We start from the raw sequence: 14,435 nt of genomic DNA on the forward strand, positions 1-14,435 counted from the left end.
CACCCCCCGCCCTTTAGGCTGCCTGCTAAAATATGGAAATATGGGTGCACAACGTGGACAGATAAAACCAAGGAGGTAAAAAAGACCGTGCGAAGGAAGGGGAGGGCACCACAAGACGGGAGAGGGTCTGGCGTTACTGGGAAAGGTGGATAAAGGGGATGAAGTGTTCTGAGACGGGACACGAGAGGAAACTAAGGAGAGCTGAGTGGAAAACAGCCAGTGGGGTGAAGAGGAGGAGAAGAAACTAGCGATGTAGATGCAAAAGAGAAAAGATGGGATTTTTCAGACGCAATGAGTTTCCACCGCTCTAACCAAAACGCAGGAGACTGGGCGAGGGTGCTCAACCCCCTGAAAAAATCAGGTCCCCTCTCAATCAGATTTTTCCACCCAGGCTCTGAGCAGCACTCTCCTCAGTGGGGTGTGCACAGGACAGTCCCCTGGGGTGCCGGGAGAACATATTTTTCTAAGAGCGGAGCCGTGACCCCGTCGCCCCCGGGCACCGGCACCGGCGGGCACCGAGTCCTCCCGAGGCCGGCAGAGGGCACCCGGCGCCCGCAGCCTCCGGCCGCCCCGCCGCCCCGCGCATCGGATCGCCTCGGCTCCGCTCGGCTCCGCTCGGCTCGCCTCGGATCGGATCGGCTCGGCTCGGCTCGCCTCGGCTCCGCTCGGCTCGGCTCGCCTCGGCTCCCCCAGGTGAGTGCACGGTACACGCTATCAATACCGAGAAGTGAAGGGATTTAAAAATCCCGTCTTATTCCTGCTATTGAACTGCAATTAGGTGGCACTGAAAAGTTAGTCGTGGCCGGTGGGCTGGATGCCGTACATCCGTATGGAATAACGCAGGTCGGGTGCTAGATGACGTTTTGAAGTGCTGAGCACGGCAGAAATATTCAAATCTACGGGTGTGAAGGAAGGCTGGGTTGAGATTAAGACAGTTTAATAAGTAAAGAAGAAAACCTACAAGTGATGCAAGGGCAATCCCTCACCAACTCCCACCCGCAGACCGATGCTCAGCCAGTCCCTGAGCAACAGCAGCTTTGGAATCTCCCCCTTCCCACCAGTTTTTATTGCTGAATATGACATTATATTTTTGCAATATCCTTTTTGGTCAGTTTAGGTCAGCTGTCCCAGCTGTCCCACACCAGCCTCCTGCCCACCCCCAGCCTACTCGCTGCGGGGGCAGAGGGAGAAACGGTGAAAGCCTTGACCCTGGGCAAGCACTGCTCAGCAATAGCTTAAAACACTGGTGCGTTATCAGCACTCTTTTGGACACAAATCCAAAACACAGCGCTATGTGGGCTGCTGTGAAGAAAATTAACTCCATCTCAGCCAGACCTGGGAAACCTTGTGAGAGACATTGTAATTCAGGCGCTTTGAAACAGAGGTAGCAGAAGAATTCACAGAACATAGGGACAATTACAAAAAAGTACTCAAAGATTTCAGGTTAAAAAAAATAGTTGGTGCTAGAGGTAAAGCAAAAGTAAGCAGAATATTCATTCAGCACTCACCGGTGCTTTTCTCTAGGAGTCAAAGATCGTCAAACACATACCTTTGATCACAGGGCTCGCCTTTGATCACAAGGAACAGCGCTGTGCCTGCGCAGAGGATTTTATAATACCTCGGTTGGATATCAAATGTTAACAGCTCCGACACATCCAGTGCTGGAACCATTGATTGCAAGATTCCCAACAAATTGATGGAGCTACTTGAACACAAAATCTGGATGGCAAAAGGTCACGGGGGCCCATTCATCCAGCTCAGTTGCCCTTCCTTTGAACAAAAATGGGAGTCCTCTGGCTTCTTAAATCCACCACTCTCCAGAGGCTCCTGGCTACAGTAAAGAAGATGAAGAATATCACTTCTCAGGAAGGTGAGGGGCTGTTTGGACTGGGATTTTTTTCACCCCTCCAAGATATTTCACCTCAGCTGCAAAGGCAGCAGTCTGATTTTAGCCCCGTGAGAAGAAAACTGAGCGGAGAAGGGTGTCTGTTTTGTCTTTCCTCATTACCGCTTTCAGAGTTTTCAAAGGAGACAGGGCTTTCACTAAGAAATACTCCAAGGTTTTGAGCTATGTGCAGATGCTTGAGAAGCCAATGACCTGCTTTGTGGAAAAGTATAACTGATAAGCAATCTCTGAGAAGTAAACCGCCTGCGGTTTATAACAGAAACAATGCTTGGGTTCCTTTCATAATGTTTTATTACTCCTTATGTTTAATGAAAACTGAGAAAATTTTCCTGAACCACATTCGTCATTTATGACCTTACTTCACTACAAGCGGAGGTTACAGAGGAAGGATCTGGTTTTTTAAGAGATTTTTAATAGGGTTTGTTTCTCCTTGCCCTCTAACTGTAGGCAGACAGGGTCACAGGGCAATGCACACACTTACTATAAAGCACAGTTTTCTGTGGCTGCTTTCTCTCTCACTTTTCTTCCTCCTTCTGTTCTTCGTTTTCTCCCACCATCCTGATTTTCCTCTTTGCGATAAGCAGAGTTATCAATGGTCCTAACTGGTCTGTGCTGAGCTCTGTTAGTGAACCATCTCGCTTGCTTGCCCAGGGCACTATATTTACTCTCTGAACTGTGAAGCAGTTGTTCTTTAGTTTATTATGGCCTCTGTCTCCATTTATTAATAGGCCTCCTCAGCAAAAGGCACTTGAAGTACATTGCTGAATACAATAATGATCATCTTTAGATTGGATATTGGGAAAAATTTCTTCACCAAAAGGGTTGTCACGCATTGGAACAGGCTGCCCAGGGAAGTGGTGGGGTCACCACCCCTGGAGGTATTTAAAAGACGTGTAGATGTGGTGCTCAGGGACATGGTTTAGTGGTGGACTTGGCAGTGCTAGGTTAACGGTTGGACTTGGTGATCTTAAAGGTCCTTTCCAACCTAAACGATGCTATGATTCTATGATTCTCTCTGAAACTGATTCTGCTGCATCAACCCTCTGTACAGTGCAACGTGTGTTTTTCCTGTGCTCTCTGTGGCCTGGCATATGCTCTTTATACAGGCTTATATGACAGGTTACCCTAGCAGGACAGCTGTATGGTCTTGAAGCTGTTTCCTGGTGCGTAAACACTGATTTCCTTAAGGACATATGGGAAAAATCTTTTATAATTCTCCGGGGAATCCTGCAATCAGAGAATCTTGTTTGGTGGGCAGGAGACCCACCAGTGGCTCCAAAACTGCACTCTGCATGGAAGGGCCCTGGCGAGTGGAAGGAAGCCCTGTACCTCCTCTGGAGAAGCAAATGCAACTGCTACTGCTCTCCTGCAGAGGAGACCCTCCGATCATGCTAGGCATCCCACAAAGGAAGAGAATGAGTGTGACGCATCTTTTATACCTCCAGGGAAATGCGATCATAAACTCTGATCTGATGCAAATTGATGCTAATGAAAAGACTCCAGCAGACTTTAGAGTAGACCCACAGGTAAGAAGAAATTATATCATTTGAATCTTGCTGCTGGTAACAACTGAAAGGATGATATTATGGTATCATCAATCGTGGCAGTAGTGTCAAACCTTTTGGACAAAGGTTAGCAGAAGTGTAAGCAGGGGCAGGAGAGCATTCCGGCTCTGTCCTCCTCACTTGTCCCTCGTCTCTCAAGCAGTCTGGTCTGTCTTGTGACCAGGGGCTGTCTCTGTGGGACAGACTAGCACATGGTGGAGGTACCGAGGGGGTACCCTGGGCATGCAGATCCCCACAGCCCTCTCTCTTGCCCTCTACCCTCCCAGAACCCAGTTTCATACGTTCAGTAGTTCTGCAGTATTCTGCAAGGGAAGGGAAGAAGCCTCAAACCCTTCCCCTAAGCCTCTCCAAGAGCAAAAGAGGATGTGCTATTTCGTAAAGGAGGTCAGGGCAGAGACAGTCAGAGAAAGGTGAGGTCAGGACACAATAAAGGCACAGAGCACAGCAAAAGACTAGTATTAATTTTGCGCCAGAGAATGAGCCCAGTAACTGCAGGCTGGTTAGGCTTAGCTCACTTCCAGGGAAAATAAAGGAAAGCTTGTATGGGATTCAGTCGAGAAAGAATTAAGGGAAAGAATACGATTAATGCCAGTGACATAGCTTTATGGTAACTATAAGCAAACTTGTCAAACAAACCTGTTTTTTGTGCTTTGATGAGACTATATATTTGGTTGACAAAGGTAATTGCATAGTGATAATGTACATGAAACTGTGTTGGGCATATGAGTCAGTAGTGCACTGCATTTTGAGTCTAAAAATGAACACTGTGCAGTATCAATAATACAGCTTGAGTGAACAGCAATGAGAGGAGGCCAACTGACAGACCTCAAAGAGCCAGTGAGGAGTCCAGGAGAGGCTCAGGGTGATTAGGGAGGTGCTGGAAGCCACTGAATCCATTAATGTAACAACTTAATCTATGACCTAAATGAACACAAATTCACTAGTGATAACAGGAGGGGCTGGCAATGACTGGCAGGACAGAAGACAGTGATGAAGGCAGTCAGACAGAGTGATGGGGCATGCTCTGACAGCAAAGGGCTACTTCATCTTGGAAAGGTGGAAGATGTGAGTAAGAGTAGATGGGGAAGTTTTAGCTTAGTGGACGGCACTGACGAGTCTGAAACATTCAACATCTTAGTAAAGATTAGTCAACATTTGGTAAAATGCACTATTTTTGATCCTGAGGGCAAAAAGGGTCTGTCTTGGATCCAGAGGCAAGTGGCAGAGGCTCTCCAGGACACCAGACCTCCATGATCAGGGCCCTCCCCGACTCCTTCTCAAGCTTCCTAAGCAGCAGAGAGCCTTTTCCTCCGCGGTACATCTCCAGCCAGTGCTGTGGAGAGGACACTGCTGCCTGCACCCCACTGCCAAGCTGTCCTATAGCGTGAACCGGAGCCGAGTAGTTTAAAGCCCGTGCGGACAGCAGAAGAGATAACCTTCAGGTTCTGCCTCCTGGCGCCATTTGCTCGATTAATATGCTTGGGTCTGCCGTAAGGGAAGATTGTGCTGTTTCTGCGCAGAGTGGGATCACTCTCCTTGTGCAAACTGATACCCTCTTCCCCGCCATCAGCCCGGCAGGGCAGGCAGCAGGGGAGTAGTTGCCTGGGAACTGTGCAGTACACCCCGGCGGGAGGAACAGTAGGGTCAAGTGACAGTACCCTTCTCAGGTTTACCTGTTTGTTGGGGGGGTTTTCTTGGGTTTTTTTGTTTGGGTTTTTTTTGTTATGGAGCTGTTGTTGCTTTTCTCATCTGGCGATAATGAGTTCTCACACTTGTGTACCGCTGCCGAGGGGAGGAAGAACAGGCTTGTGAGGCAGCCGGCACACTAAGTCATCTCATGTCACTGCCAGCCAGGGGTGTTTTTTTCCCTCCACATAGTCTTCTCCAGGGTTGTTGCATCCAGCACTCAACATGTGAATAGAGAAGCCAGCAGTCCCTGCTCTGCACCGCACTGACCCAACACACTTCGGGCCCGCAGCTGATCCAGGGGGCTCAAGAATATCTTTTATGAAAGAAAAGATGTTTCTTCAGCCAAAGGAAGAAAATCAAAAGATGAAACATGAGGTGAAACAAAGAAAGAGCATTTGTACATAAGTCTTACCAGAAAACACAGTTGTTTCGACAGTTTCCACTGAGCATAAACACACCTGTTTGAGGTCAAGTGCCAAAACCAACTCTCTTAGAGGCTGGCTTTTTCTGACTCATCCCAACACTGCTGTTCATCCATTCCTCTTTGTCTAGCTGTGGTTTTCAGCAGTTCAGTGTCTTCTTTATTCTCCCTGGACTTAGGAGAAATTAACACTCGCCTGCCTGAGGTGTGTGGGTAAATATTCTCTGACACTTCTTTAATAGTTCTGTGGTATTTGAAAGAGTATTAGTATGTTGTCACTGTTTTCTTCCTATTTGCTTCCCTCTAACCTTCTGTACAGCCTGGCAGGAAAATAGCCATCAGGAAAACTGAGATATTGTTGACACTCATAAAAATAACTTGTTTTCTCCATTGTTTTTCACACATAAATTTATCCTACTACTTTTGTTACAACTACCCTAAACCATCAGCAAATGTTTTCTGCAGAAAAAGTATCAGGGATTTCAGTATCCATGCATCCTGCTGGGCTACATTTAGATGCAGCATCTTAAGCAAATGGACGCAAACGGCCAAAAGATCCAGATTTCCCAGCCTTATCATGAGCAATGCCACAGGCCTGTCCGGAGGCGTGGGCCGGTGGAGGTCCCAGCAGAGGCACAGTGGCTCTGGTGCCAGATCTAATGGACATGCGCTGAGTGTTTCCGTGGTGGTATATGTATGACATAACATTTCTGTGTATACATGCACAGTTTGGCCATCCTGCTATGTCTCTCACACACACGCAGAGCAAAAAAACCTCAGCAAGCTCCAAAAATGAGTGTCCAGAAGAGGAAGGGCTGAAGCATCACTCCCTGACCGTAAGCAGGAATTGTCTTACTAATGGGGTCTACCTTGTTTCTCCCTCCTTAGGAACTTACCCTGAGGAATGTTTTGGTTTCTACATATCCCTGAATTTTCTTTGATCATCTGATATTCCTGAGGTTTGCAAGGTAAGTCTGCTTTCCTTTATGCAAGCTATTATTAGGTTACTTATAAAAGAGGGAAGATTACCCCAAGTGGTGAATTATCAAAACATGCCGAATGGCAGCCCTCTTCCCCGTAAGCTTTTTGTGAATACTTGACTCTTCTTTCTCACCCTGCAGTTGGTGTGTTCATCCTCCCTCTTGTGCACACTGAGGAACTGATTAGACTGATATAATTCCAGGAATGAGGGGATTACCTTCCAAATTACATTGGTGAGACACCCCTCCGTCCTTCAAACAGTCACCCTGATTAGAGTTGTATTTAAGGGCATAAAATCAGTGCAAACTGTCAGAAGCTATGAGTTATACAGGTGGGACTCATTAGACCTTAAGGAACCATGCAGATCTCCTGTAACTTGCCTGAAGGTACCTGAGTTTAACCTCCTGAGGCTCCAGAATTTTATCTCTGGCTCTGACTACATCTAATTTATTCTCTAGTTGATGCAGGGGTTTTGTCTTCTAACTTCCTCCTACACAGTTTTCCATCTCCTTGCATCTTCCTTTCTTTTCCTCATTATTGCTTTTGCTCTTCAGCTGCATGTTACCATAAAGTATGTTTTTTCCAAAGCATTTCTGCATGAGGCTGTAGTGGAGCTAAGGCTGTGGTGATGGGAAAGGTACCAAAAATATAACAAGAGGTACACTGCTGTGTAATTTAAAAAATAATATGTCTTGTGTTAGTCAAACAATACAGCATTTGATAAGCTCTCTGCAGCTGAGAGGATCATTTTCAAAGGGTCACGCACCTGCAGCACAGAATCCAAGGATAAGAGGTAAGCTTCAGGCTGAACTCCCAGCCAAGGATCCTTGTCAACATTTCCCATTCTTTCTTTGGGGTGGAGGTGAGGATGCTAGAGCTAGGGACTAGGACATTTGACAGGATTTTTTATTGTAGCAAGAAATGACAAAATGGAAAGGAGGGATAGGGATGGTGAGGGATGGAAAAGATTGATAATTGTTTCCTTGGCAACTGAAACCGTTGAGCCTCATGCAGGAATCCCTGAGAAAAATCTTAGAGGAAGCCAGACTAGGTGATCATAATGGTCTCTTCTGCCTTCAGACTCTGTTTCAGTCTAAGTTTACACATCACAGTGTGGTGCTGCATAAAGAGATCAAGTTAGTGCTAAATGGAAGCCAGAAGCTGTATGGTTGTAAGAAATCCTTGGAAAGAAGAGAAGCACTATTGTCTCCCTTCCATAAAATGGAGAACATTTTATAATGCAAAAGATGAAGAGATTGAATAACTTGACAAAGATTATTAAAATGTCTTTTGCAACACAGAGGACACGTGCATTACAAGTCCCTGCCTATCACTCTCATCACTGCAATGGAAACACGTGCCCCCTCAATTGAGGGTGCACTGAAGATGTTCAAGGAATTAGCAGAAGGGTTAAGGGAGCAGAAAGCAGGTGAAGCGGCTGCTGTTTAATGAATGCCGTTTGCCCACCACGCAGTTCGGTGCTCCATGGGGGCTGCCAGCACAAAAGGGTCCCAGTCCTGCACAGCGTTCAGCTGCAGCAGCAGTGAATCTTCATTAGTGGATTTAAATGTAAGAACTGGGGCATATATATGAATATTAATGAAGAAAGATTGACTAACTTCATGCTATTAAAAGATTTCTAGTCCCAGAGAGTAGGTGGAGCCTTTTAAAAAATGTGTAATGAAATACAATATGTGATACACAACTTTAAGAGCACTAAGAATGTGGATTTTGATCCCTTCTAATTTTCTGTTTATATAGTGCTTTGCAAGTGTGAAATGGAAATATGCCTTCATTTGAACGTTCTTCTTTTTTCTTCTGTATGTCCCATGTAGCGGTGTTTGTTAATGCAGAGTTTCATGGCCACGCATTCTGGGGAGCTGCTTGGCAGCTAGTATTGATTTCTGCTCTAAAAAGTAGAGCATCAAATGCTTGTATATTTATAAATGTATGTGTCCATGCATATATATGCATGCATACATATAAAAATGGGTGTTGCAAAGATATAAAAGACATAGGAAGGTTAAATCAGAATTGTAATTAATAACCTTGCCAGTTCCAATGTAAACTTTTGTGCCAGCAGTACACGTAACACATAAATGCTGGAAAGCATAATATACCATACCATGCCTGTGAAAGGAATCCCTGCGCAAGAGGCTGGTGCATTACTATACATTCACTAGAAACCAGAGATTCAGGGCAGCAGAATTTCCAGACAGTCATGTGAGAAAAAAGTACTGCAGCATCAAGGCAGCCAGTCCACTTATTTCTGTCTGTTCATGATGTTAAATAATTGCCAAGGCCTGCATTGCTATCAGTTACTTCTCAGAGTAGCTTAATGATAGGAAACCAGCTTTGTGGGTGATTGCCTGTACAAGTGAGTAGAGATGTTACATGTGTCTGTCTGATCCTCTGCAAGGAGCATGCGACTGTGGCAGCTATAACAAAGCAGACGAAGAAAATGAAAGGATCCTTAGGGAGCCAAGATATATTTTTTACTCTTTGGTGTCTGTAATGGAGACGGCTGGCATATAGCACAAAATGAAATTTGTGTTCCCGAAGACTTGCTTCTGGGCTAGCACTAATATTCACAAATAAAATACCATGTAAATAAGGTGCCAGAATGGCCATGTTTGCAGGTTCAATGAGAAGGGGCTACTATAAAGCATGCCAGCCAAAATAAGATGGGAGAATCTTGCCTTACTGTCTGAAGTATTCCATAAAGGTAATTAGTAACGGGGTATCTGTGTGTGTGTAATCTGGGTGTGTGGCTATATAATTAGTATGTAAAAGGTGAAATGCGAAGCTAAAAACAATTTGTTCTTTATCGCACTCCTGTTTAAAATCTTACTTGTTTTTTCCCCTCCTCTTCTGCTTATTTTTCACCCTTTAATATCCAAAATATCATGTCTCCAGTTCCTTTTCATTGATGAAGGTCATTTGGAGACCTGAATAATGATGTCAGCTAAATGTGTAGCTTTTATAAGGAACAGAAATTTCACTGCCTGGAGAGGCAGCTGTTCCTTTAGGGCAAAAAAGATGGAAGATATTTAAGGCAGCAAAAATGAAAAAGGAATTTAATTGTATTCTTTTGATTCATGGGTACCCAAAATGTGACATCAAGGTTGGGATTCATTTCATCTAACATTATCGATCTACAAGAAATGACCTAGTTATCGAAGCCTTCCTCTATCGACAAAGGAGAGAGCCAGGCAAGGCCAGAGGTTGATGTCTGCCCTATCTTATCATGAAATGCATATTATTTCTTTCCATTCACAACAAAGGAATGATGCTTAGAGATAGAGTTTCAAAGAAATGTATGCATGTAACTTCAGTTAAAAAGGATCTATTATGTTTGTCCTGGTTGCGTCAAGGAATGCAAGTTCTTTCCAAAGTGGATGTAAGAATGATTTCCTCCTACCAAAAGGGAGAGGTCTATAAGCAATCAAGGATGCAGTACATTGAGCACAAATGAGGAAATGCAGGACAGGTATTTCAGAGGAACAGAAAGAGGGATGTATTAGAGCTGGAGTCAAGCCTTCTGAAGCTTCAAGGAAGTACACTCCACAGTATGACATGATCCACATTTTTCAAGACGTACAAAATATGCTTCCTTCCAGAACGGCAGGTCAGTTGGCTAGGTTAGTCCATTACCTTGATTTGGGGAACTTGGCACATCGTCACTGACTCTTGTAAGTCTCAACTTCTTCAGTATTTTTCTTTAAGTCCTAGATCCTGGAGTCATGTGATTTAGAAAAAAACTTGGACTTTACTTAAAAAGAAAAAAAGCTCAATTTTTTTCCTAGATTGTGGAGTATAACTTGAAGACGCAAACTGTAAAGGCTCCCAAAAGGGAAAAGCAAATACAAAACCAGACATGTATGATCCCTTAGCCAGCCTTATGATTTCTGAATACTCAGACTTCAACATTAAGTTGACATTAATGTAGTGTTAACCTCATCCATCGCCTGCCTTCCAAAACTGTGTTAGCTGTGTTATACATGGAAGGAAAAAAGGATGTAATTCTCTGTATGGCCTTCCTCTTTTCTTCCCCTTCCCCTGTGTATTCATAAAGCCACACTTTGCCCCATATGTGCAGCTCAAGAGACGTTTAGAGGTACAATTATGGTGCAAACATAACTGGGTTATTACCACAATAACACAACAAACCGCTCGAGCTAAAGTATATGTATTGCAGGCCTGTGATGTTAAAATCAGATTTCCTTAAAGTGCCTTTGGTTGCAGACAATAAAAACAGCCTGTATAGCAGAAGACCACTGAAAATAACTTTTAAAGAAAGGATCCTTTTTTACAATAGCAGCATTTCATCTGATTTGCAGACCTTGGTTCATAATTGAAAGTGTGACAGCCAAGGGAACTAGTAGGATTAGGCTATGGGAATTCAACTGAACAATGTTTTGCATTCAGATAATTGCATGAAATTGGGCTATTAGTGTAAGTTTTGCAAATTGCAATAACATAAAACAAAGTAAAATATTCCCAGTGTATACATTCAACTAATGTGCTAAAAGGGAACCACAACTGGTTTCAGACAGAGCACAGAGAATTTCCATTAACTATTCAGAGCTGTGTCCAAATATTGTTCTCAGTCTCACAGGTTCCTCAAATGGACTTTCAAAGGGAAACTCTTTTCATAAAACAGTAAGTAAATAAACATAATTTAATAGTTAACTTGTGGTTTTCACCGGCCAGGACATTACTAACATGTCCTTTATCTGACCTTAATTTAACGTTGCATATAATATCACTGAAAAGAACTGGAGAAGGAAAGAGTTTCAGCTCAAATTGCAGCAGCTCGCTCCAGTACCTCTCCTGACCAAATGTCAGCAGTAGCTGCAGCTCATGCCTTTTTAACTTCTTCCATGGGATAGGATAATTCTGTCCTGTGGCCTTCCCCTAGCTAAGCAAAAGGGTTACGAGAAGAGATGTCCCAAATCTTCCTTTGTCTTAACTTCTTGGTCTTTACTTTTTACCCTGCATTCACCCTTGGGACTCAGCCTCACTATTTGGAATGAACACCTACAGAGGACAGTTTTAGAGGTGGCTTTTGACCATGCAGCTCCAGCCCAGCCAAGTCATCACAGCAGACAAATGCTGGCCCACTACCGACTCCGGCTAGTTATTCTAATGCTTTGACCTCAGCCTGGCTAATGCCTACTGCCATGGCACCTGAGAAGGAAGACTGCAATTAGTCATGCTTTTATCTTTATTGGAGACTTGGCTGCTCAGGAGCATGCGCCAGCCACATGACTTGCTGCACTGCTGAGGCGAATGCCTGGGTCACTAATGTCTCTGTGGGGTTCGGAGGCAATTTCCGATCTGCCTGTCTCTTCTCTCCCTTTTTGAGGGAAGGGAAATAATTTTAATTATTTCTGTGATGAACATAGAACATGATAATATCAAATAACCAATTAATGTATCTGTGTCAGTAATTCAATCTCTTTACTAGTGTTTTTCAGCTTAAAATCCATATCAGAGTACAGCAGAAAACACCACGTCAGCATCCTGTAATGAATGTAAACGTAAAAGACAGTTGAGCTGTGAATAAGAGGTACCTTAGTAACACGGGAGCTTTCAGCTCATTTCTCTGTCACTGAATTTAGCAGCGGAGTAAGCCTTTCATGGCATCTAATGTTGTTCCCTGGATTCTGCTCTGTGTCCAGTCTACGTGAGCCTTAAAATTCTGAAAGAGGAGGGGTTTGTTGCTGTCCTTGGAGGGTGATTTCCATGCTGGTGTATCCCACTGCCAGAAATTTTATCCGGAGCCTTTTTTGGATTAAATTATTTCTCTTTCAAACATTGCCCTTAACAAACTCTTCTTTTGCTTGACAGTTAAGGCTTTTCAAGTGGTTTATGTCTCTCTATTATGTCTGCCTGTCACAAGTCTGTACAATGGTCTTTCAAAGTTTACTTAGGGCACAGCTGCACTGTGACGCACCACGGTGCAAATATCCCTGAGGCAAAGCTGAATGAGCCAGCACCAAAACTGGGATTTGAGTGTTGGCTATTTAGTAGAGAGAGACAAGGACCATCTTTTCTGGCTTGCTTTGTTCTGTGTCTGTTGAGTTTGATACAACAGGGTCCTGGTTTACAGGCAGGGTTTGTAAGCTCTGCTTTCAGAAAAGAAAAAAGTAATTAAAGTAGCAAGAAGTTGCACATCACTCCAACTGCAGTGTTCAATGCTAAACAAGGGTGTTTCATGGGGGACAATGCTCGTTGAAGAAAATAATGTGAAACGTGGTTTAGGAATCACACAATTTTGGCCTCAAGTAGAGTCATATACAGTAAGTTTCTTGCTTTACAGGGAACTGGATGGTGACATTTCGCTGAGAGATGGGGAAGCAACATGGGGAGAAAAGGTCTTTATGGTGACGTAAAGGCAGGAAGACTGTAGGAAGATGAATGTGAATGAAGAAAAAAAGAGTAGGGAACAGGAGTATAGGTATTTCATGACAGGTATTGAATGGGAGGGAGCCTAGGGTTGTAACTTTTAGAGGGACCAGAAACCATTAGCAGTAGGAAACCAAAGTAGATTTGAGGGAAGGGGAAAGGGCTGTTAAAGCATTTCTTTCAGGAAGATCAAGCTACTATCATCTGTCAGCAGGAGTAAAAGCTCACTAGAGGTGAATGTCATGGGCAAGATTTTGAAAGTGTTCATTCCATCTGCTCCTCCTAAAATCTGGCAAAGCGTCTGCTGATTGCCTGATTTAGTTATTCTTACTTTCCAAAAAACACTGATCCTTGAGTCTGAAAAACCTACTGATCTGCCTTGTTCATTATATAAATTAGGATAGCATTTGATTAATCTTTGGTATAAACTACATCTGGGCCAGACAGGAGGAAGGCTTATCTTTTTATATGAAGTCCAAATGGTTTCCGGAATGGGAGACGTACCCTGAATGATGAAGTGATGATTGGAAACAGATGTGGGGGAGGATTTTTGCAAGGTCTGGATATATTTTGGAAGTATTTATTGACATTGCATAAAGTGGCAGGAACGTTCGTTGATTCTGTTTTGTGGGAGGAGTTTAATGGATATATGTGTAAGTGACCTTTTCAGTGAGCACTCTGTTTAAAATGGGATTACCAAGGATATTTTATAGTAAAATCACTGTACTTGAAATTTACTTCTCTTAAGTTCCAAAACTACAACAGACAAGATCTGGCTTGCTCATTTTTTATGTGTCGTTCCATAACACAGAGAAATAATCCAATTGCTGTCATGATCAATGTTATAGTACCTTGAAGCACATTATTTTTAATATGGTAAGTTAGCTAAGTATAGATGGAATTATTTTCAGTTGCTCAGTGTATAAGGATGAAGGATAGTTTGATAGAGCACAATAATTTCTGCATATGGTATGTCTACATGTTATAAAGCGATATTTTGTGAACAAAATGGGATAGTTAAAGTCAGGACTGGTTGCAGATATGAAGGAAAATCTCTCATCGGTTCAGAGAGCTACATACCTCTCCACTGGAGGAATAACACTAAGCCCACTTATTCTATCGCGTTGCCTCAGAAGAACTGAAGAGACAGGAATTTGAGGTAAAAGGTTTTGGCAGGTAGTGAAAGTGAAGGAGTCGGAGGAGGCAAGCAGAGCAACCATTCTTAGGAAGCTATATATCAGAGACATTTGTTGCAGACTGAATGCCAGAAGTCCAGGAACTGGATTAAGCAGACAGCCTGAGGTATTTGCAAAAAGATGATAAGCCTTTCAGCAAAATAGAAATGCACTTGACCAGTCTTTCTAATGTCTCAGTGAACTCTGTAGTGGAAAATGTGGAAGAAAGCAGTTTATTAGACACCTCTACTCTTTTTATAAAAGGCTATTTCTCTGAGTTACCTCTG

At 43.5% G+C, this 14,435-nt stretch overlaps 1 long non-coding RNA gene across 1 annotated transcript; it reads left to right on the forward strand.

The window, feature by feature from the left end:
- Positions 1-1,606: 1,606 nt before the first annotated feature.
- Positions 1,607-13,797, forward strand: LOC115352832. The gene is made up of 3 exons (XR_003927278.2): positions 1,607-1,870; positions 6,470-6,549; positions 7,643-13,797. It is a non-coding gene; the product is annotated as an uncharacterized LOC115352832 (long non-coding RNA).
- Positions 13,798-14,435: the final 638 nt, after the last annotated feature.

Source organism: Aquila chrysaetos, chromosome 17 (genome assembly GCF_900496995.4).
Source record: "Aquila chrysaetos chrysaetos chromosome 17, bAquChr1.4, whole genome shotgun sequence".
Classification (NCBI taxonomy): Eukaryota; Metazoa; Chordata; class Aves; order Accipitriformes; family Accipitridae; genus Aquila; species Aquila chrysaetos.